Source organism: Pinus tabuliformis, chromosome J (genome assembly GCF_031772625.1).
Source record: "Pinus tabuliformis cultivar Carrire ecotype Pingquan chromosome J, CPIR1, whole genome shotgun sequence".
Classification (NCBI taxonomy): domain Eukaryota; kingdom Viridiplantae; phylum Streptophyta; class Pinopsida; order Pinales; family Pinaceae; genus Pinus; species Pinus tabuliformis.
This window is the reverse complement of record NC_142295.1, coordinates 1,214,922,306-1,214,946,988: the sequence shown is the minus strand read 5'-3', so window position 1 is coordinate 1,214,946,988 and position 24,683 is coordinate 1,214,922,306. Positions and strand designations below refer to the sequence as shown.

At 38.1% G+C, this 24,683-nt stretch overlaps 1 pseudogene; it reads right to left on the bottom strand.

Annotated features, from left to right (window-relative positions):
• The window catches only part of LOC149231507 (D-2-hydroxyglutarate dehydrogenase, mitochondrial-like), a 29,139-nt pseudogene extending 4,950 nt beyond the window's left edge, over window positions 1-24,189 (bottom strand).
• Between the last annotated feature and the right edge of the window lie 494 nt (window positions 24,190-24,683).

Sequence of the window (24,683 nt, the reverse complement as noted above, 5' to 3'; positions counted from 1 at the left end):
ATAACCAATTGAATGCTGTGTCAAACACACCATGCCCTCGTGCGCATTTCATCAACAAGTTCATATAGGTGTTGAATAGGTAGTGATAAATCATATTTGTAAACAGCACCTGCTCTCCCTAGTGCCTCTGTAATACCCTCACGTATTCACCAAAATGCAGCAATCTGATTGTAGTCTTGTGCCACACTACCATCAACAATGAGACTATTTTCAAGACAACTCTCCAGAAAGGCATCCAACTTTGCTTTGTCATGCAACTGGTTGCTACCGGTAGTCTCAATCAAAACATAGAATTACTCCTTTGAAGAAGGTAAAGGGTTCCTGACACCTTCCAAGTAATTCAAAGCCATGTCCAAAGAAGCAAGATCCAAAAAATTCGAACGCTGAGATAATCTCTCCCAATTTCCTTTTAGCTTCAGAGAGAAGTCTCTTGCAGCTCAAGTAATCTCCACATGCAAGAAAGGAAAGATTTATTGATGAAAGCCTTGGCGGTACAAGAATTGAAACCTTTGTGACTATGCCAAGGGCACCTTCACTTCCAATGAATAACTGCTTCAAATCATATCCCGTATTGTCTTTTCTCAAGGTTCCAAGCATATCAACCACAGCTGCCAATGTGCGCGACCACTCCAAGGGAGGGGCGCGACCACTCAGGGAAATTTCACCATTTTGACTATTTCGGCCTGCAAAACACTGTTTTTACTTTGGTTGACTCTTAATGCATGTAAATGATGGATTGTTGGGTAATTTTCATGGCACATGGATACATTTACTTTGCTTTAACACTTCTAGAAGTTTCCTTGATGTAAATAGTGAATATTAAATGCATGAATGGGTTACCTAAGTTTTAGAGGCAAGTTGTTTTGACTGCCTATTATCTAGTGCTCAGTTTAGAATTAGTTCAAACTGCTCCTAGGAAGCTGAGCTCGACCCCTAGAGGTGGGGAAAGGAGTTAGATGATCTATATTATGCCTTCTCTTGCTCATTTTCATGGTTGGACTCTTGAGGGAGAAGCTCCTATTGTATATTTCACTTGTATCTCTGCAATTTGAGGAAAAGGAAGGCCAGGGTTTTGCAGACATCATTGGGATTCTTGTGGACTCTTGTGTTGATGGTGTGTTCTCTTATTGTAATTGTAAGTGTGTTTATGTGTTCCATCTCTTTCTTTACTGAAGCTTATTAAACAAATGAAGTGATAAAGTTTGAATTCATGCTTGCCATGCTCAGCTTTCAAATTTGTTTAATGTTTATGTTTTCCACTGTCTAGAGAGGATTCAAAGTCATTTTTTGTCCTCTTTAGCTTCTCTTTTTTCTTCCTTGATCATCCATCTCAGCTAAAGGCATCAGCACAAACTCCTACCTTGCCCCAAAGACCCACCTGCAAAAACTGAGCTCAATCCCCGCAGCCTGAATTGCACTCCCTCCAATTGCCACCAAAAACCCCAAAAAACTTTAAATCAACCCTCCTTATCAGTTTACTAGCCTAATATCAGTGTTACCTTTGATTGGTCAGCTCATCCTATTGAAAGATCTACCGAGTTTGACCGGAGAGAGCCTTCTCATACCCCGTAGGGCTAGCTACGAGGTGAAATGGTTTGATGTTGCCTTGAAGGTTTACCTTCCTCAGCCTAGGGTGAAATCTCAAGCGCTAACAGTAACTATTATTATCGAACCATTTTGTCAGTGATTTCACATTGTGAACGTAGTTTATTTTCCATGGAAATTTGAGACAGTGTGTTCCTATACCCCCTCCAAGATTTTTCTCTTTAATTTGGCTTCATCTTTCTTCCACTGAGCAAGGTTTTGGGTATCAGATTTTGGTTGGTTTTTCAACATCTGTCTTGATGTATTATAACAATCTATTATCATCCAATACCACCTCCATGTGATCCTTCCATGCAGAAAAATTATAGGCTCCTTCCAAATCATACTCTAGCCTTAGTCCATTAAAGCCCATCTTCTCATCTTTGAATAAATCTTGTTGCATTGAACTCCAAATTCAAACCTTGTGAGAAACAAATTCGAAATTCCTACTCTAATGTGAATCCTTTTCTAATACCATGTAGAAATAACAATGTATATGTTGTGGCTAATTCTAGCACCTATAGCAGTAGTAATTCAGGGGATATGAAAATCCTCCTAGAGACAGTCTCTGGGCTAATTATAGACTAGTGCCTAAGACATCTCTAGTAGTTCTAGTAGATTTATCTTGAGATCTTGCAACACTAATAGTTTTCTATCACAAATAATTTGAATAGGGTTGGTTCAGAACAGTCCATGAAAGCACAATGTAAGAAGTAGCATGTGTGCATAATTCCATAGGGAGTAATACTCAAATAGTGGTGGACAAAGTAGATTGAAACTTGCAGCAAATCAATTGTTAATGGAGATGGAATAGTAGAGGACAAAAGAGATAAAATCCGTCAAAACGAAGCTTAAACTTTAAGGATTCTATATCTATGGATTTAGAGGGAAGCAAGAGTAATGAAAGGTTTATGAGATACTAAGATGCATGGAGCACCTTTTAAAGACCTTTTCACCATATCAATACAAACATTTTTTATCAATGAATTGACTTAAATGAATCTGCATATAATGGAAATATATCTAGCTACTACTTACATGCAATCTGAGGAGAATGTCAAACATATATGAAAATACTAAGAGAGGAAAACATACTACAAATCAATGAGTCAAAATCACCACAATTCTTCCATTAAATTATCTGATAGAGTAAATACATCAATGTTCATACAATTTCCTTTGTGAAATGAGGAAAGGATCCACTCAAGATTTTCTTTTCGAAAATTCTGAACCTTTGTTAAGTGTTACTTCCTAAGTGGTGACATGTGTCACCTAGATATGCCCCCATAGGACCCCTGAAAATGCCAGATCAACATGCCATGTGTCCTCCATACTGCCACATCATGGTGACGTTAGTGCCACCATGTCTTTATCGGATCCAATAGTATTCCGCCATGTGGCCCCCTGGAGGAGAGAGAAAAGGCTTGCATGCCCCTATTTTTTCATTGATTTCCTTTGTAAATTTTCTTTTGGGTCTCCCGACGACTTTACCCTATTGGCCCTTTTTCCCGACATTTTCTTTATAGTAGTCATTTGCAGACTGTCAGGACTTTCAATCTCTGATTTTGCGATATTTCACCGCTGACCTGTGAGGCACCAGAATTGATTTACCTCCAATTTCTATCTATGTATTCCTATGCTATCAGGACTGTGATCTTTGATTTGCGATATCGATGATCGCTGATCATCAATTCGTCTTGCTTCTCCTGGTCCTCTGGTGTTTATGATCGCCAATATGTGGGATTGTGGGAACCTTCGATATGCACTATTCACTATGCTTTCAATCGTCGATATTGGCGATCACTGATTGTATTTTGGTGATTTGGTTTTGGTTTTGTTGTATCATGTAGTGTGCTTTAGGACCTTTGATCTCTGATTGCGAGATTCGTCCTTAAGGCATTTTCTTCTTGGCTTCCAGTTTTCAAGGGCAACTTTGATCTGCCATAACTTCTGATTCCAAGGTCGATTTGAGGAGTTCTTTATGTCGTTGGAAAGCTAATTATGATAACCATCCATTGGAGGTGGTACAATTATTCTTTGACTACTATGGATTTAAATATGGCTGCCAAATTTCTATTCAATTGCACCTTATTAACAACCAAAGACAAATTTTGTAGAGGGTGACAACGTTGGCTCCACCTGGGGGCAGTGCCTTGCTAGCAAGGTGCTGAGAACCTACAAAATAGTGGCCTTCTATCCATTGGGCATGGAGTTTTTTATTCAATTATATAAAAGAAAAAACATAAATGTAAAGGACTGAAAGTATAACTGATTTTTTACAATGTCTCACTGGTATGTACAATGGGTGAGGGATGGACCTTTTAGTGTTGGAAGTATAATTTGAGGAATTTCCCATTTACAGGCAGCTCAAGCATTTCACCCTCCAATTTCTCAAGTAAGAAAGCATTTTTTCCCTTTTTCTCAAAAATCTTGAAGGGCCCAAATCATAAGGGGTCAAATTTTCGATGCTTGCCTTTGTCCTCTCTTCTTGCATCCCACCTTAGAACTAGATCTCCTAGATGAAGAGGTCTGTTTTTGGTATTCTTATCAAACAAGGACTTCATTTTTTTCTAGTAGTTGTTCACCCTGTAATTTACTTATTCTCGGGTCTCTTAGAGCTCCACTAATTGATGTATCATTCTAGTTAGAGAGTTGGGTTCCTCTTATGCATCTTGTAGCATCTTAGCCACTAGCATAACAAGTTGAATAGGGAATACAACAAATTTTCCATAAACCAAATCAAAAGGGGATCTACATTTGGATGTTTTTGGAGTGACCCGGTTTGCCCATAGTGCGAATTTCAGCTGAGAATCCCAATTCCTCTGCTCTCTGTAATTGTTTTCTTCAGGATTCTCACAACTATTTTGTTGGAAGACTTATCCAACCCATTTCCTTGAGGATAATAAGTGGTGGAATGACTATCTATGATGTTATATTTATGACAAAAGGAATTAGAATTTGTAGACTTAAAACCTTGGGTATTATCAGTCATGATATTTACAGGGAAACAAAACTTGCCCATGATAATCTCCTCAAGAAATTTCATAACCATAGCGTCAGTTGCATTCTTGGCTGGGAATGATTCTACCCATTTGGTGAAGTAGTCTGTGGTAGTGAGGATCCACTTGTGTTGGCCATTGAAAGGAGGATGTATTTCCCTGATGAAGTCTAGTCCCCATTGTCTGAAGGGTTCTTCTATAATAATAGGGATCAAAGGGAGTGGAGCCAATTTTTTCTTTTCAGCAAATACTTGACACTACTGACAGGCCCTAACATAAGAATGGACATCTCCAAATAGCGTGGGCCAATAGAACCCTTCTTTAAGTACCTTATGCACAATGGTTTTCCAACTATAGTTCCACCAACAAACACCACTATGGAACTCATCCATCTCTCTTTTCATTTCTATTTAAACCAAACACAACAACAACACTCCCACCAGGTCTTTCCAGTACAGTTTCCCATTAGATATAACAAAATTCTGGGCTTGAGCCCTCAATGCTCTGTACTTGGATTTCTCCACCTTTGTTGGGCATCTCAAAAATAGTAAATATTGGATGATATTTTGGTACCAAGCTAAAGTTTCATATTTGATATGAATCTTTTGGACTATAGTCTGGATCATGGGTTATGTCCCCTCTTCACCCTCTTCTGCTAATAGATTTATAACCAATGCCTGAAAATTTGACTCTTATAGGATTTTAGCCAATCCTTGTCCTTTAATGAGCTTCGTGGGTCTTACATGCATGTCATACTCCTGAATTCTTGCAATCCACTTGCCCTTTTTTCCACTGTTGTCTCCTTGTACTAGGATGTCCTTCATTACTGCTGTTGGGACATAAGCCACGATGCTTGAATGTAACACATAGAATGTGAATGCCTTCAGGGATTTGAATAGAGCATATGTGTCTTTTACCAATATAATATATTTTGGTTCAACATCTCGCAACACCTGGATGAAAAAAGCTATGGGCTGCTCATGGCCTTATTTATTTTTCTGAAGTAATATAGAAGCTATAGTATGGGGGGAGGCAAAAGAAAAGATATAAAATGGCCTTGAATAGTCTGGGCTGACTAGCACCAGAGCCTCTGTAAAATCTCTTTTGATTCTAGAGAAGGATTCTTGGGAATATGGGTTCCACTTTACTTCATTCTCCTTTTTCAACATTTCAGTAATGCCTTTCACCATTTCCGTGTAGTTAGGCACAAACCTTCTCAAGAAATTAATCCTCCCCAAGAATATTTGGACCTCCTCCTTATTCCTTTGAAGGGAAACATGACTAATAACCTCCACCTGCTTAGGATTGATCCTGACCCCTTCCTGCGTTACAATGTGCCCCAATAGCTTGCCTTTGCTTGAAGCGAATTGAGATTTCTTGGGATTCAGGGACAACCCATACTTTTTGCACTTTTCAAAGGTAAGAGTTAGGTTTTCAATGTGTTCTTAATCTATTTTATAGAAAACAATGATGTCATCTAGAGAAACCACCACAAAATTATCTTTCTCTCCCACAAACACTATGTCCATTGTAATCTGGAATGTTGGTCATGTGTTTGTTAAGCCCAGTGGCATTCATGCGCACATGAAATTCCCCTAAGGAATTGTCAATGCAGTTTTATTTTGATCCTTAGGTTGCACTACCACTTGCTTATATCTTGAAAATCCATATATCATTCAAATCCTATCTGAGCCAACTACCTTCTGTAAAGTTTGGTCCATTTTAGACAATGAGCAGTTTTCCTTCAAAGCAACTTTGTTCAGGTTCCTGAAGTCTACACATAATCTAATTTATCCACTCTTCTTCTTAATAGGAACTAGATTTGAAACCCATTCTGAGTACCTCAGGGGTAAAATGATCTTAGCTTGAAGCAACTTCTTCACTTCCTTCTTGATGGATGGGAGGATAAGTGGATTGATCCGTTTGAGTTTTTGCTTACAGGGCTTCACATCATTCTTTAGGGGAATATTATGTTGCATAATATTTACATCAAAGGTTTTCAAGTGATCATAATACCAAGAAAAAACATCTTTATAAGATTTCAGGAGATTTAAGTACCTTTGTTTGTAGTGCTGGGGGATCTTGGTTGATAACTTGATCAACCGAGGTTCATCCTCCGAGCCTATGTTGTAGTCCTCTACGTGTTCCTCAGCTACCTATTTAGTAGGATTAGAAGCCATGTTGTTTGGTTTGAATATCCTTTCCAAAGGAACTACACCCCATGGAATGGAATTTTCCTTCAACTGCAGGACCTTCTGTCCTGCAATGCTTTCCTCCCATGTAGTCAGTTGCTCTTCTGTTATTTATTCCTCTTCTCAATCAATCACAAAGTTTGAAAATTTTGGATGTCCTCCATGAAATGCTTGATCTTCTCATCATCCTCAAATACTTTCCAGTGCTTTACATTATCTGACACTGAGGGTCTATATCTGACTTCAATTTCATACCTTAGAAGAGGATTCTGTGGTGGCTTGAAGTTGCTGGTAGCAATGGATAAAGAATCAACCATTTGATTTCCTTCTCTTGGTAGGAATTATATATTGAAATTTGAGAAGAAGTTGTTGATCAAGTCCCAAACTTCATTTTTACAGCCCCTTGGCCAGGGGTGTTTGGTTTGGCATTGGGCCTTGATCTACTTCAATACTAGTTCAGAATCTCCAAATGCGGTTAGGCAGTCAATATTTAGATTCTTTGCCATTTGCAGGCCTAGTAGCAGTGCCTCATATTCTGCCACATTGTTGGTGGCCTCAAACTCCAATTTGAAAGATAGAGGAATCTAGTTACCTTGTGGAGATATCAACAATACTCCTACTCCATTTCCTTCTTTTGAATTGCCCCAATCAAAATACAACTTCCATACCTTACTACATTCTTTGAGTTGTTTGTGTTGTATCTATGTTTCTTACAGGTTGATTTCATCTTCTTCTAGCATGAAGTAGGAGATGTATCTTTCTAGCATATACACAAGAGCATTGTATAAAAAATCATCTTTGGTGACTGTTTTGATGAATATTGATTCCCTATACAGTCTCCTTTCCTCTCCACCAAAGATAGGAATGGTAGCATAAGTTAGATCCAGCTTGATGGACCCTCCAATATTAGATCCCCAAGATCTGGAAAAAAGCATACCAAACCTTGTTGGGATGTCAGCAACTACAATATCCATTACCACACTTTTTGATGGGATCACCACCATGTCCTTGATCATCCCTAAGCACCTGACCCTCTTAGAATCAAAGGAATAAAAATCCTTATAGGGCTTTGCTATCTCTAGACCCAATTTCTCCTTTACGGACAATGACATCAAATTATGAGAAGCTATGGAGTCTAACATGAAATTGCAAAGCAAGAGGTCATGTAGTATCAGAGTGACATAAAAAGGTGGGGTTGAAGGATCTTCCTCCTCAACATGATGTCAAAAGAATACCGTAGGCCTTTCTTCCTGTAGGTTTCGGATGTCAAGGGGTTGAACTGAAATGGAAGGAAATAAAAACTGAGATATGTGGGCCTTGTAAGTGGGTTGTTTCAAGAGCTCAGATAATGGGACTGGGATCTTTATTTTTCAAGATATTTATGGAGGTTGTGTAACATTTTTCTCCAGTGCTAGTTTCCATAGACTCTTTTTCTTTTTCATGAATAGGTTTAGTTGGGGGAGGTGACTTACCTCCTTTAATGACTTGAGGATGATGGTTGTTTTGTTTGGAGGACTATTTCTTCCTTGAGTTAATTGGGTCCATAGGTCCCTTCCCCTTATCAAAAGACTTAGGGGTCTCCTGGGAGGAAGTACCTTCGTTCCTATCTTGTGCTATCAATCTCTTTCTAGTCTCAATCTCTTTCTGGATGATTGCACATCATACTTCTTGTATTGCTAAGCTTGCATGAAGTCAACAAACTTCTTGCGGTAGCCATCAATTTCCTTATCATTTAGTGTGACATGAAGCGCTTCCTCCTGTTCATAAGTCTTGAGTTTTTGTCCCTCTTTTGAGAAAGAGGAGTGCAATTTCCCTTGAAAATTGCTTGGTTCTGGTGATAGTTCCTCTAGGTCATCTTCTATATACAATGGAGGATGAATATGGTCCAATATATCAGGATTGTAACCCTGATTGGTAGCTGGGAAGTTATGCCTCTGAAGGATTTTGTTCTCCAGCTCCATTTTTTTTCAGTTTGATGGGAAAGTTCTTTATCAACTTATCCATTTCTTCTATCTTCTGATCTTGAATTTCTCTTCCACTTGAGGAAGTTACCTTCTCTTTTCCCTTTTTCTTCTCTTCGAAGTCAGTTATGCTTCTCAACTTCCCTGTGGAGGTATAGTTTTCCTCTACTTCAAGGGCATCAATTTGGATCCGATTTAAGGTCGGAGACCTCCTTTATCTAAAAGCAAAACCAAAATTTGAATCAAAGGCCCCAACAAAGACCACTTGACAAGTGGTCAGTGGAGGTTTGGTTTCACCAAACAGATTATTGTACAACTTATTATATCATTTAATAAAATATGAGACATCCTCACTAGATTTATTCTTGATAGCATTGAACTCAGTGAGGATGTACCCATGGTATCTCTTATCACCCCATATTTGCAAAAAGCAATTTTCTATTTCTTCCCAAGTGTTGATGGAATCATTTGGCAGGGATTTGAACCATTTCTTGACCTCCCCATCTAGAGATTGGATGAAAAGCCTCAACACTACATACTGATGTTTTGTAGGTTTCAAACCTGTACAAAAATTACCTGCATATGAATTATAAAACATAGAAAATAAACAACGCGAGATCATAACACATAAAACACATATACATAGAGATTTTCCCCTGGGTCCCAAAACTGGGACTACCAGCTTGATTTTTCATTATGTTCCTTTCAATGTTACAATACATATTTATACATGCTAAAGCATCCAATACCATGGACCGATACCATTGCGTCCAAAACTATGTGCGAAAATCATGCACAGAACAATAGGTAGGTCCGCCCAATCTAATATAGGGTTCAAAAAAAAATAAAAAATCGGGGAATTGCCTCAGACCCCATAGAGGGGGGTTACTTGCGCCCCTAAAACCCCCTATGACCCCCTCTCTACGCAATCGACACAATGAAGGGGGGGCTTTGTCCCCCCTCTAATCCCCCGGTTAACTACGTGGGCTAGTCGTGGAAAGAATATAACACAACCCAACATTCTCCCACTTGTTTTCTTTCCACAGGGGCCACAAGAGAGCTTAGTAATTTATCTAGCCTTGCAACGCCCATTGTTTTTCTACACCAAGAGAACTTCTCAGAGCTTACAGATTTTGTCAATGCATCTGCAGTATTCTTCAAAGTGTCCACCTTTACTAGCAACACCTTTTTGTCTTCTATCATATCCCTCACAAAGTGATAGTGAACATCAATGTGATTTGTCTTTGAATGATATTTAGGGTTCTTTGCCAAGAAAATTGTACTTTGGTTGTCACAATCTATCCTTATAGCTCCTTGTACTAACCCCATACTTGAACACAATCTCTGCAACCAAATTGCTTCCTTGCTTGCATGAGTGGCTGCCATGTATTCTGCCTCCGTAGTTGATAGTGCCACTATAGATTGTTTCTTACTCATCGAACTGACTACACCTCCAAATAGGTTAAACACATACCCACTTGTAGATCTTCTCTGGTTGAGATCTCCAGCCCAGTCTGCATCAACAAAGCCATAGATATCCAACACTATGTCCAATCATGGTCTTCCTTGGTAGCACAAACCATAATCACTGGTGCCACACAAATACCCGAAAACCCGCTTCACTTTTGTCCAGTGCTCCTTCCCTAGTTTTGACATAAACCTGCTTAATACTGCCACTGCATGTGCAATGTTTGGTCTAGTATAGACGATTGCATACATTAGGCTACCAACTGCACTTGCATATGGAACACGGGACATGTCCTCTTCCTCTTATTGTGTCTTGGGACACTGCTTAGCAGATAACCTCACACCTACAGGAATAGGAACCTTCATCGGTTTACTATCCTGCATATTAAACCTCTGCAGTAGTGTCTCGACATACTTCCTTTGGTTTAACCAGAGCTTCCTCTTTTCCTGGTCTCTTTTAATTTCCATGCCCAAAATATAGTTTGCAGCACCAAGATCTTTCATGTCGAATTTGGAGGACAATTGGGCCTTCAATTCCTGGATAATTTCTTTGTCATTTCCAACCAACGACATATCATCCACATACAAGACCAGATAAATAACATGGTCACCAATTAATTTAAAGTACACACAGTGATTTGCTTTGCTTCTGGTGAAGCCAAGTCCCTGTATAAATGTATCAAATTTCTGATACCACATCCTTGGTGACTGTTTTAACCCATACAGAGACTTCTTTAACTTGCATACCATTTCTTTCTTACCCTTCACCACAAAACCTTTAGGTTACTTCATGTAGATCTCCTGTTCTAGATCCTCGTGAAGAAATGTTGTCTTCACATCCATCTGTTCTACCTCAAAATCAAAAGCAGCAGCAACAAATAAAAGTAATCTAATAGAAGCTACCTTGGCAACATGAGAAAAAATATCACCAAAATCAATTCATGGCACCTGGGAATAACCTTTTTCTACCAACCAAGCTTTGTATTTCTCCACCTTTCCTTCTGCATTTGTCTTCTTCTTGAACACCCATTTGCTACCAATGGGTTTCCTTCCAACCAAAAACTCCACCAGATCCCAAGCCTCATTTTTGTGCAAAGATGACATTTCATCAACAATGGCCTCTTTTAGAGTTTACCATCCTCTGAATCTACTGCTTCCTTCACAGTTTTGGGGTCATCATCAATAACAGATATAGCAAAATTTGAATAGAAAGAAGATGGACTATACCTATGAAAAGAATATAACAGAACTCAACACATTCAACATTTTGATTCTCTGCAAAGGCATAGAAAATTTCTCCGTGTCTTTGTGTTGTTACATTAGATTCCTCATTATACCTGGGCTTGAGCTTAAGGTATTCCTATGGCATGGCATGTGGAGGTTGATAAAGATTTAAGGGAGCATACTTGTTTAACAAGAAGCCTGAGAAAACCATTTGGATCAGGGGTGCTTGAATTCTTGGAGGAGCCTAAGGTATTACCAATGGTAAGACAATTGACTGACATTGGAATGAGAGATTGTTCACACTATTGGTAGGGATGCCTTGGGTTTTATTTTTTATCTCCCAAAATTCTTCTTTGTCTTCTAGGAAGGTTGCATTGAGGGGTGGACCACTCTCGGGAGGATATACTAGAACTCTAGAAGGAGATTTAGAACCATGAATTGCAACCTTCTGTGAAATGGATAAGGATTTTTGTTGAGAGAGGTTTTCACGGGTATGGGACTCTTAGGAGCTAGAATGATCAAATAAAAAGAAAGATAGTGGATTCACCAAGGTGAGAGCTCTTCAACCCACACTTCCCTCGCTCACCTAACATGGTCAATGTAATGATTTTTCATACCTAGGGAAAAGTATTTCATAATTATTTCCCTGACAACAACACCAAAAAGATGTTGTGGCTAATTCTAGCACCTGTCGCAGTAGTGCTTCAGGGGATATGAAAATCCTCCTAGAGATAGTCTCTGGGTTGATTATAGACTAGTGCTTAAGACATCTCAAGTAGTTCTAACAGATTTATCTTGAGATCTTGCAACACTAATAGTTTTATATCACAAATAATTTGAATAGGGTTGGTTTAGAACAGTCCATGAAAGCACAATGTAAGAAGTAGCATGTGTGCATAATTCCACATGGAGTAATACTCAAATAGTGGTGGCCAAAGCAGATTGAAACTTGCAGCAAATCAATTGTTAATGGAGATGGAATAGTAGAAGACAAAAGAGATAAAATCCATCAAAACGAAGCCTAAACTTTAAGGATTCTATATCTATGGATTTAGAGGGAAACGAGAGTAATGAAAGGTTTATGAGATACTACGATGCATGGATCACCTTTTAAAGACCTTATCACCATATCAATACAAACATTCTTTATTAATTACTTGACCTAAATGAATCTGCATATAATGGAAATATATCTAGCTGCTACTTACATGTAATCTGAGGAGAATGTCAAACATATATAAAAATACTAAGAGAGAAAAACATACTGCAAATCAATGAGTCAGAATCACCACAATTCTTCCATTAAATTCTCTCATAGAGTAAATACATCAATGTTCATACAATTTCCTTTGTGAAACAAGGAAAGGATCCACTCGGGATTTTCTTTCCAAAAATTATGAACCTTTGTTAAGTGTTGCTTCCTGAGTGGTGACACGTTGTTGGGGGAAAGTGATTGCCTGTCATTTAATTTGTCAACCCGGGGGTTTCGTAAACTTGTGAAGCATGCGTGCACTGTATGTGCTAGAAATTGTCTTTCAGTTTAGATCAATTTAACTACAAAATAACGAAAACCAATTCATCTAATCTATGAAATCAAATAATGAAAATGAAACTCAACTAACTTGTGAAATAAAAAACAACTAATGTATACTTAGTTACTCTAGCATTCAATTATGAAGTGTTACCTTCTTGAGATGATGTGTAAGTAACTATTTATACTTTAACTTATATGTCCTAGAAAAGCAAGTAAAGTGTGCATAAAATAACTTAGTAATTTCATGCTTTAAATATTCAACCATTCAATCTTGAAATATGGTTAAATAAATTTCTTAGAATGATCTTTAGGAATATTAGTTAATGCAATTAAATGAGGATCTTAAAAGCAAGTATAAAAGCATGAAAAAGTAAAGCTCAATGATTGCATAGGTTGAAAATTCAATCGCCCATATTGAAGTCACCTTCTTGGCCTAATCTTTTATTCAATTATACAATGAATTGATAGTTTGATCTAAGAAAGTAAATAACAGAACATGAAAGGAAACTAAATAACTATGAGCTCTTGCCTCAAACTTAATCCAATTGGAAAATACATAAATATTTCCTATTGAAATGTTTTTGGAAAAGAAAATATTACACAGTCATTCAAAAACTAATACTAAGAAAGCAAATGAACTTTAATCTATAAAAGAAATTAAATCTCACACATTTTAGGTAGCTGATATAAAAGTGTGAGAGATGGTAAATCGAGATGCTCCATATGTAAGCAAAACCAAGTCAAAAAGAAGGAACATTCATGAGTAAGGTGCCACAATCTAATTCTGTATTCAAAGATTGAGCATAACTCCAATTTTACACATGAAAATGATATGATAAAACTTCCCCTATTTATACAAAAATATGAGAAGCTATCTCATTAATGAGAGTCCATGAATCTGTCCCCATATATCTAGAGTTACAATCAAAATAGGAAATGAGAAGACACATGTCTTCTTAGAGTTTCAATACAAATAGGAAATGAGACACATATCCTCATGATCCCATGATCTTCTCCACTCAAATTCGAATTTGGTTTTGGGAGGCCACATAAGGGTCTTTTAGAAGCTTCCTTTTGACCTACACATGTCAACAATCTCATCCCACCTGTTAGGTATAAGCATATGCACATTATTTTCTAATTTTTAACCATAAATTCACTTTAAAATGCTAAGAATTAATAAAGTTTGGAAAAAAATAAATGTGATCCAATAATGATAACGATAAGGTAAATGTAATGAAATAGAGGTGGAGTGAAGGTGACAATATGGAAATAGGTGAAAATGTAATGGAAGTGAAAGACAATTTCAAGGCCCAACACATGTGTCACCTAGATATGCCCCCATAGGACCCCTGAAAATGTGACGTCATTGCCATTGTGTCTTTATCGGATCCAATAGTATTTCGCCACGTGGCCCCATGGAGGAGAGAGAAAAGGCTCGCATGCCCCTGTTTTTTTCATTGATTTCCTTTGTAAATTTTCTTTTGGGTCCCCCGACAATTTTACTCTTTTGGCCCTTTTTCCCGACATTTTCTTTATAGTAGTCATTTGTATACCGCTGGGACTTTCAATCTCTAATTTTGTGATATTTCACTACTGGCCTGTGAGGTGCCAGAATTGATTTACCTCTGATTTTGATCTATGCCCTCCTATGTTGTTAGGACTGTGATCTTCTATTTGCAATATCGATAATCACTGATCACTGATTCGCCTTGCTTCTCCTCGTGCTCTGGTGTTTGCAATTGCCAATATGTGGGATTGCTGGAACCTTAAATATGCACTGTTCACTATGCTTTCAATCACTGATATTGGGGATCTATGATCATATATTGGTGATTTGGTTCTGTTGTATCACGCGCTGTGCATTAGGACCTCTGATCTCTAATTGTGGGATTCATCCTTAAGACATTTTCTTCTTGGCTTCCAGTTTTCAAGGGAAACTTTGATCTCCCATAACTTTTTATTCCAGGGTCCATTTGAGGAGTTATTTATGTTGTTGGAAATCTAATTATGAGCACCATCTATTGGAGGTGGTACAATTAATATTTTACTACTTCTATGGATTTAAATATGGCTGCCGAATTTCTATTCAATTGCACCTTGTTAACAGCTGAAGACAAATTTTGTAGAGGGTGACAACATTGGTTCCACCTGGGGGTAGTGCCTTGCTAGTAAGGTGTTGAGAACCTGCAAAGTAGTGGCCTTCTATACATTGGGCATGGAGTTTTTTGTTCAATTATATAAAATAAAAAACATAAATGTAAAGGACTGAAAGTATAACTAATTTTTTACAATGTCTCACCGGTATGTACACCGCATGAGGGATGGGCCTTTTAGTGTTGGAAGTATAATTTGATGAATTTCCCAACTGCAGGTAGCTCAAGAATTTCACCCTCAAATTTCTTTGAGTAAGAAAGCATTTTTTCCCTTTCTCTCAAAAATCTTGAAGGGCCCAAATCATAAGGGGTCAAATTTTCGGTGCTTGCCTTTGTCCTCTCTTCTTGCATCCCACCTTAGAATTAGATCTCCTGGATAAAGAGGTCTATCTTTGGCCTTCTTATCAAACAAGGACTTCATTTTTTTCTGGTAGTTACTCACCCTTTGATTTACCTATTCTCGGGTCTCTTAGAGCTCCACCAATTGATGTATCATTCTAGTTAGAGAGTTGGGTTCCTCTTCTGCATCTTGTAGCATCTTAGCCACTAGCATAACAAGTTGAATAGGGAATACAACAAATTTTCCTTAAACCAAATCAAAATGGGATTTACCTGTGGATATTTTTGGAGTGACTTGGTTTTCCCATAGTGCGAATTTCAACTCAGAATCCCAATTCCTCTAACTCTCCACAAATTGTTTTCTTGAGTATTCTCACAACTGTTTTATTGGAAGACTTATCCAACCCATTTCCTTGAGGATAATAAGTGGTGGAATGACTATCTGTGATGTTATATTTATGACAAAAGGAATTAGAATTTGTAGACTTAAAACCTTGGGCATTATGAGTCACGATATTTATAGGGAAACTAAACCTGGCCATGATAATCTCCTCTAGAAATTTCATAACCATAGCATTAGTTGCATTCTTGGCTGGGACTACTTCTACATTAATAGTTGTATGTCTCAAATAATTTGAATAGGGCTGGTTCATAACCATTCATGAAGGCACAATGTAAGAATTACCATGTGTGCATAATTCCACAGGGCGTAATACTCAAATAGTGGAGGCCAAAGAAGATTGAAACTTGTAGCAGATAAATTGTTAATGGAGATGGAATAGTAGAAGACAATAGAGAGAAAATCCATCAAAACAAAGCTTAGAATTTAAGGATTCTATATCTTTGGATTTAGAGGGAAACTAGATTAATGAAAGGTTTATGAGATGCTAAGATGCATGGAGTGCCTTTTAAATACCTTATCACTATATCAATATAGGCATTCTTTATCAATGACTTGACTTAAATGAATCTGCATATATGGAAATATATCTAGCTACTACTTACATGCAATATGAGGAGAATTTCAAACATATTAAAACACTAAGGGAGAAAAACATACTACAAATAAATGAGTTAGAATCACCACAATTCTTCCATTTAATTCTTTGATAGAGTGCATACATCAATTGTCATATAATTTCCTTTGTGAAACAAGAAAAGGATCCGGTCAGGAGTTTCTTTGCCAAAATTTTGAACCTTTTTTAAGTGTTTCTTTGTGAGTGGTGACACGTGTCACCCAGATATGCCCCCATAGGACCCCTGAAAATTCCATATCAACATGCCATGTGTCCTCCATACTACCATGTCATGGTGACGTCAGTGCCCCCGTGTCTTTATTGGATCCAATAGTATTACGCCAGGTGGCCCCCTGGAGGAGAGAGAAAAAGACCATCTACCCCTTTTTCGTTGATTTCCTTTGTAAATTATCTTTTGGGTCCCCTGGTGATTTTACACTATCAACCCTTTTTCTCGTCATTTTCTTTATAGTATTCATTTATAGACCATCAGGACTTCCGATCTCTGATTTTGTGATATCGTACTGCTGACCTGCGATGCACTGTGGTGCCACAATTTATTTACCTCTGATTTTGATCCATGCCCTCCTATGCTGCCAAGACTATGATCAATGATTTGTGATATTAGTGATCACTGATCACCGATTTTCCTTGCTTTTGCTGGTCCTATGGTGTTTTCGATCGCTGATATATGGGATCACTGGAACCTCCAATATACACTATTCACTATGATTCTGATCGCCAATATTAGTAATCATTGATTGCATATCGATGATTTAGTTCTATTGTATCATGGGTTGCGCCTTAGGACGTCCGATCTCCGATTCTATGATTCTTCCTTAAGACATTTTCTTCTTGGCTTCCAGTTTTCAAGGGAAAATTCGATCTACCATAACTTCTGATTCCAGAGTCCATTTGAGGAGTTCTTTATGTCATTGGAAAGCTAATTTTGGGCATCATCCATTGGAGGAGGTCAAATTAATATTTTACTACTTCTATGGATTTAAATATGGCTGCCAACTTTCTGTTCAATTGCACCCTATTAATAGATGAAGACAAATTTTGCAGAGGGTGACAACATTATATTTGTAACTGGTTATGAATTTTTAATCAAAATCACAAGACAAAAACATCCTCTACTACTATGTGGAAATTAGCTCACAATTTAGAACAAAAATATTGGACATGCAATAAGAAATCAGACACATGAAAATAGTATTTTTCCTATAGAAAGTAATCTGCTAAAAACCCCAATTCCTGCTTGCATTAATATGATGAATAGAGATGTATTACAATTTCTTTGCTCAACTGAGCACAATAGGCAAGTGCATAACCTATCTCTCTACTCATTAAGAAGCTATGACCTAGACTTAGTCAATTTATACCTCTGCTTGAGCCCTTATTTCCTTGTGGAATTCTTTGAGAAATTAGGCCCCTATTTTTTAATAATTTCTCCAAAACGGATTGTTTAATTCCTCAGGTTGATCATTAGTTTGCATACAACACTTGTACACTCTGGAATAGTCGGCAACTGATGTTACACTACCTTGGAATATCCACCTCAACTGGGTAACTCAAATTCTCTGCATGCACTAGCTATTTTGGGTTGATTGATGAGTTAACTGGATGATCACTAAGTTTAACTAAAGTCCCATTGCAAAACTGACCTTCCACTAGTTCCTCCAATAATTGGAACTAGTTTAATTGAAAAAAATTTGAGTTAATTGACTTTGATTGCTACAAATTAGTAATCAAACATGCTTAACTAAACTCTAATGTAACACCCTCCTCCCACATATACCCAAGTAACTAGCCAACTAGGGTAAACATGCGACAAGAGGCTACTATCGTTGGATTTTACCTCCTATGTGACCTTAAGGAAATGGAATTGACAAAAACACAACAAACAAACCTTCCACATTAGCTACAAGACCCCAGATAACCATGCTAACACTTTAGGTAGCTTGTGTCTAGGTCCCACTGAAACTTCTGATCACTTGCCCTCTGGATGTTCTCATGCTATGGGCATGCAAGCATCTAGGGACCTCTGGATGCTCTCAAAAGCATGCATACCAATGCCCAAGGACCAATTTTTCCAGTTTTGTGCCAGCATCCCTGGGATTTGAGCCACTTTTTCCAACCCAAAGGCCAGGTCACTGCCCATAATGGAATGATATTTTAAGAGTAGTAAAATAATAGGGAAACAATGATGCTAAAGTAATCAGTTAAACAAGCCCTTAACTAGACCCCTACTAGCCATGTTAGGCATTTCGTCAAACATATCACAAACATGTAGTTTGAAGATGGAAACAACAGAATTAAACATAGGGATCTCATACTTATATGAGAATCACTAAGAACCATTGTTCCCTCATGTATTTTTCTTCATTATCATCTACTAGGTCATAGATACAATATCCATTCATTTACAAGTAAAAACATGTTGAGATCCATACATAGTTGCTGTCATAAAACATACATATAATGAGCATAGTAACAACATAAATACCATAAATATATCAACCATAAAATCCACATATAAAATAGTACATTTACACATGAAAACCAAGGGAATGAATTTCTCATTAATGAATGCAAAAACCAACTGGAGATGGGATTACCACATTTCACCTGACCATAGATTGGCTGAGCCAAGTCTCTCTTCAGCTAATCTCCCCCATGCCATATTCCAAGCATGAATGTGGGACTCATAACCAACCGAAAATAACCAAACAAGCATGGATGTTATCATAGTTCTCCACCTACACCGTGACAAATTTGAGTGCCTCCTACTCTCTCAGGCTCTACCGTAATCCACTATCCGATCTAGGGATCACTAGGCCCTACACCAAGGCCCACTCTCCATGCTTTACCATACATCCCATCCCGGGACTACTAAGCCCAACATAGAGAAATCCACATCTAGGCTTTACCATATATCCCATCATTCACCGACAAGGATTCTTAGGACCACCGAGGCACACAATCCTGGCTTTAGTGAAACCCACAGTCTGGCTTAGGGGCTACTAGGCCAATGGATTTTCCATGATCCAAAGTTTGGTTTATGGACCACTAGGCTATGTGTTTCTCATTTTGGAGTTCCACTCCACCCAGCTTTGAATCCATCTAGAAATCCAGCTCAACCAAAGTATGAGAACCCATCTCATTAAGGCTATTAGGAACTGGCAAGGCTAGGCTAAAGAACACTATAACACCTGGTAAAACCCTTCTATGATAGAAAACAACAACATGCAACACCATGCATGTCAAATCTAGCAAGGAAAATACACATGAAAATCGATACCTACAAAGAATCTTGTTGTAACTGCTTGATCCTGACTTCTCCTACTTGATTTTTGCTTCCTCTTTCCTCCTTTGCATTTCTTTCTCCAATGCCAAAGTGCTCCAAGAAAACTTTGTGTGTCCAAGAGTGAGAGAGAGAGAGAGAGAATAATGAGAGATCTCCTAAATCTGAATTAGAAAAATGTTACCAACTGATCCTCTGAAGCCTTTTTGTGAATAAGGCCTCTATTTTCCTCATTTTCCATTATTTTCCTTCATTTTCCTCCTCACATGCAACTGGTGGCCTTTCACCTGCATTTTATCTAATGTCCATTATTTTCATAAATAACATTTTTCCTTTCCAAATCCTTAGCCATTTCCTTTGCCAATTTCCTTAGCCGTAAAAAACCAAATGAACACCTCCTAGAATGTCTTGCCCAACATTCAGCTTGGAACAAGTGTCCCATCAACCGTGGTTATTATTTTAACTTTTATTACAAGGAATTTTCAGTAGGGCTGTTACAGAACCCTCCCCCTTGGGGGACACTGTCGTGGGTGTTCAATCACACATATACCTCAACAAACTGCTAGAAAGAAGATATACTTCTCATGGAGCTTTATAACATAGCTCAATGTAGTATTTACAATGATCACCCTACTGAGTTCCAACCCACATGAAAACATAACAACATGATAGCATAGTAACATGAAAACACAACAGCATGATAGCATAGTAACATGACAACATAGCAACATGAATATCATAATGACATGGCCCATACCACTTATTGGAGATTTATAACATAGCTCATGGTGGTATTTACATCCATATACATATGTACATATTACAATATGACCAAAACACACACCAAAACATATACCACGACACCATATCAAAACATATACCAAAACACCATATCGAGACATATACCAAAACACCATATCAAAATTGATTTTCCTCAACCAGAAAATAAGGAAGGATACTTGGCCTGCATCTGATATACCATCTCCCATGTAGCTCAATCGGGCCCAAATTTCTTCCACTACACCTTAACTTTATTGATTTCTCAATTCAGGAGCATGAGCACCTTTTTCTGCAATATACACTGAGGTTTCGGCTGGAATTCTCCATCTAGTTCCACTTACAATATAGACCAGCCAATCATATGATCAACATCCTTAACATACTTCTTAAGAAATGATACATGGAAACCATCATGGACTTTCATTATTAGAGGCAGTGCAAATCGATAGGCTACTAGTCCAATCCTCTCAATGATACTGAAGGGTCCACAAAAATGTGGTGCCAACTTGACACATGATCCAATCTGCAATGAGATCTTCTTTTGTTTGACACGCAAGTACACTTGTTCCCCAACTTGGAACTCCTTTAACAACCTATTCCGATATTCATAGCTCTTTTGCCTATCCTATGCTTCCTTTAGATTCTTCTTGATCACTTGAATTTCTTGTTCCATGCCTCCCAACATGTCTGGTCCAATCAATACCCTGTTAACCAGATCACTCCAACTGATAGGATATTGAAAATCTTCCCATACAATGCATCAAAATGACTCATCCTGATTGACTCTTGATAACCATTGTGGTATGTGAACTCAACCAAGGGAAGATACTCCTCCCACTTCCACTTCTGATGCATCACATACATCCTCAACATGTCCTCCAATATCCCGTTGACCCTCTATATCTATCCTTCTATTTTCGGATGATAAGTTGTATTGAAGACCAACTCAGTGCCCAAAACTGCAAAAAACACCTTCCAAAACTTGGAAGTGAACTTTTCATCCCTGTCTAACATGATATTCTTTGGAACACCATGTAACCTGAAAACATTCTTGATGAATAGCTGTGCCACATTGCTAGCTGAGAATGTAGACTTTACTGGAATAAAATGTGCAACATTTGTTAACCTATCCACAACAACCATGATGGAAACATGCTGCCTCATTGTCTTTGGAAACCTTGTGATGAATTCCATGGAAATTCCCTCCCATTTCCACTCTAGAATCAAAATTGGTTGTAGCAGGCCATCTAGATGTTTACACTCTACCTTTACTTGCTGACAATCAAAACACCTAGCCACAAACTCTGCTACATCCCTCTTCAGATTCAGCCAATAATAAATTTTCTTCACTACAGTCAATGTCTTCTGATAACCTAGGTGACCTAAATAAGGTTTCACATGAAACTCTCTCAAGATCACCTTCTTGAGCTTGCTGCTATCTATCACATATATCTCGTCTCTGAATCTAACCAATCCATCTGCTGTAAGGCAATAGTCCACATCCTATGCACCTGCACCTATACCTGTACTTGTACCTATACTACCACCTGTACCTACACATGTACAATCACCTGTACTACCACCAATAACCCTACCAGTACTTTGCTACAACCTATGCACAATATCCATATACTTGACATCTTGCTGACCTACCTGTAAGATCCTATCCAGTAAGTCTATCCCATAGGAGCTCATAGATGCCAAGTGATTTATCTATACCCCCCTGCTAAGAGCATTTGCCACCTTATTCTTTTTACCTTTGATGTACCTGATCTCGAAATCAAACTCATTGATCGTGGCCAACCACCTAGCCTTTCTAGCATTCATATTCACCTGGTCAAACAAATACCTCAACCCAATATGATCACTCATCAGTAGAAAACTCCTGCCAAGAAGATAATGCCTCCACATCTTCAATGCATGTATGATCGTTGCTAACTCAAGATCATGTGTCAGGTAGTTATACTCATGCTCATTCAATTTTCGTGACTCATAGCACACCGTCTGTCCATCATGCATAAGGAATCCACCATGTCCTCTCTTGCAAGCATTTATGAAGGCTACGAATTCCTTGTCTGGATATGAAATTTTTACCACTCGTGAATGTGTCAACAACTTCTTAAGCTGCTAAAAAGTAGCCTCACACTCCTCTGTCCATTTAAACATCTTACCTTTCCCCTGCAATGATGCAATATGATGAGAAATCTGTGAGAAGTTCGTGATGAACCTCCTGTAATACCCTGCCAACCCCATGAAATATCTCACCTCATCTACTTTCTTAGGAGATACCCACTCCATGATGGCCTTGATCTTTTCTGGATCTACTGCAATGCCCTCCTTGGAGACAATATGTCCCAAGTAATGTACCTTAGTTTGAAAAAAACTACACTTGCTGAGCTTAGCATACAACTGATGCTCTCTCGACAACCTCAAAACTGCTGCTAAATGCTCAACATGCTCTTCCCCATTTTTATAATATACCAATATGTCATCAATGAACACGATAACAAACTTATCTAAGTATGGAAGCAACACACTATGCATTAAGCACATAAACTTAGCTAGAGCATTAGTTGAGCCAAATGGAACTACAACAAACTCATAATGCCCATACCTGGTCCAGAAAGTTTTCTTGTAAATGTCCTCCTCTTTGATGCGTACTTGATGGTATCCAGATCTCAAGTCAATCTTAGAGAACACTGTTGCTTCATTCAACTGGTCAAACAAGTCATCAATCCTTGATAATGGGTACCTGTTCTTAATAGTCACTTTGTTCAACTGCATGTAGTCAATGCATAATCTAAGAGTTCCAGATTTCTTCTTCACAAACAATACTTGTGCGCCCTAAGGTGATACACTTGGCCTAATGTATCCCTTGTCCAACATTTCCTTCAACTACAACTTTAACTCAACCAACTCATGTGTGCTCATACTGTAAGGTGCTTTTGATGCTGGAGTTTCCTCTGGCACTAACTCAATAGAAAAGTTTACATCCCTGTGAGGTCACAACTCTGTAATGTCCTCAGGAAATACATATTGAATTTGCTATAGAACTGGGTACCTGTTCAATGCATATACATCCATACACCCCTTCCTACAACTACACTTTGCCTGCATATCTGTCATCATCCTAATTGATGTGGCTTTCTTCTTACCCTGTAAGACTCTTGGTTCCCCATTGTCATCAACACACTCAATGGCTTTGTCATAACAATATATCTTGGTTCTATGAAGATATAACCAATCCATTCCCAAAAAAATACTATATGATCCCAATCATGATACATTTATATGTGCTATGGTAGGCATACCATTTAAATCAAATGCACAAGCTCTTACCCAATTATGAACTCACTTCTTTGTACCTGTAGCCAACTGCACTAACCACAACTCTGCGTGCAATTCTTTACTCAAACCACACTTATCCACCAAGTCAGAACTAAAATAGCTATAATTATATCCAGGGTCAATCAAATTAGAAATAACTTGATCACAAAGCTTACTGTCCATCTTAATGATAGATGCTTGGTGCTCTGCCTGTCTGTTATCCATGGCTGCATAAATACGAGGAATACTTTGCCCTACATCCTTAATAGTCTGCACCTCTTGTGCAATGTATATCTTCGGCATACCACCCTAATTCTATGGACAATCTTTCCTAATGTGTTCCTCGCCACGTGTCTAATACTCTAATCGACTAGTGCCCTCACCTCTATGTTGCTGCTGTGACCCATGTACCTATCTAGCTACATTAAACTTCTTTTTTGGTGCCATATTTTCTTTACCAACTGATCCTCAGAAGTATTTTTATGAATGAGGCCTCTATTTTCTTCGTTTTCCATTATTTTCCTTCATTTTCATCCTCACATGTAACTTGTGACCTTTCACCTCCATTTATCCTAATTTCTATTATTTTCATAAATAAATGTTCCAAAATTTCCATTTTCCCTTTCCAACGCCTTAGCCATTTCCTTTGCCAATGTCCGTAGCTGTAAACAACCAAATGAACACCCCCTAGGATGTCTTGCCCAACATTCATCTTGGAATAGGTGTCCCATTAATCGTGGTTATTATTTTAACCTTGATTACATGGAAGTTTCACCAGGGTTGTTACATCTAACTCC